This window comes from Cebus imitator, unplaced genomic scaffold (genome assembly GCF_001604975.1).
Source record: "Cebus imitator isolate Cc_AM_T3 unplaced genomic scaffold, Cebus_imitator-1.0 Scaffold684, whole genome shotgun sequence".
NCBI lineage: Eukaryota > Metazoa > Chordata > Mammalia > Primates > Cebidae > Cebus > Cebus imitator.
The window spans coordinates 695470-696774 of NW_016107999.1; positions in this window are offsets into that span (position 1 = coordinate 695470).

A 1305-nucleotide genomic window follows, 5' to 3' on the forward strand; every position below is an offset into this window, starting at 1 on the left:
GGGGTTTCACCATGTTGGCCAGGATGGTCTCGATCTCCTGACCTCGTGATCTGCCCACTTCGGCCTCCCAAAGTGCTGGGATTACAGGCATGAGCCACTGCGCCCGGCCTCTCTTGATGCTTTCAAGATTCTCTCTTTTGCTGGATAGAAGTGAAGCAAGATAGCAAAATAGGACTTTACAGTGATTGTCCCATCACAGAAACATCAGTTTGAACAACTGTTCATACTTGAAGATATCATTATACAAGCTAAGGAAACCAGGTGAGAGATCACAGTCCTGGTCGTAGCACAATAAGAAATTATATATTGTCGAGGGTAGGAGAGGCAGTTTTACATTACCCACATCATCCTTCCCCAGCCTCAGGCAGCACAGAATTGAAGAGTTGCCGTCCTCTGGGGAGGAAGAGAGGGAAGTAAGCATAGGACTTTTCCTTAGACCCCAACACCAGGCCCAGCACCAGGCAAACCCCCACATCCCATATTCCAGGCCAATAATCATGGACTGAGCCTCTAAACCTGCCCTCAGATCACATCGTATACAAAAATTAACTCAAAATGAATTAATGACTTAAATGTAAGAACCAAACTATGAAACTACTAAAAGAAAATATAGAGGAAAAGCTCCATGGCATTGGTCTGGTTAAGGACTTTTTGGAGATAAACCCCAAAGCATAGGCAACAGAAGCAAACATAGATAAATGGGATTACATCAAGCTATAAAGTTTCTTTTTCTATTTTTGAGACAGGGTCTCACTCTGTTGCCCAGGCTGGAGTGCAGTGGTACAATCACAGATCTCTGCAGACTCAACTCCAGGCTCAGGTGGTTTTTTTTTTGTTTTTTTGTCTTTAATTTACTTTTATTTTTGTATGTATCTAAAATATTTCAAAGCATATAAAATGTATACTCAGATATACTGATACATTTTTTCCCCTCAACCTTACTACGACCATACCATGTAGTTAGCCATTTAGTATGTTAAATTCTATATTTTTTATTTTTCCTGGCTGTCTTTTTTAAATTATTATACTTAAGTTCTGGGATATATGTGCAGAACGTGCAGGTTTGTTACATAGGTGTACATGTGCCATGGTGGTTTGCTGCACCCATCAACCCATAATCTGCATTAGGTATTTCTCCTAATGTATCCCTCCCCTTGCCCCCCACCCCCAGACAGGCCCCAGTGTGTGATGTTCATCTCCTTGTGCCCATGTGTTCTTGTTGTTCAACACCCACTTATAATGAGAACATGCAATGTTTGGTTTTCTGTTCCCATCTTAGTTTGCTGAGAATTATGGTTTCCAGCT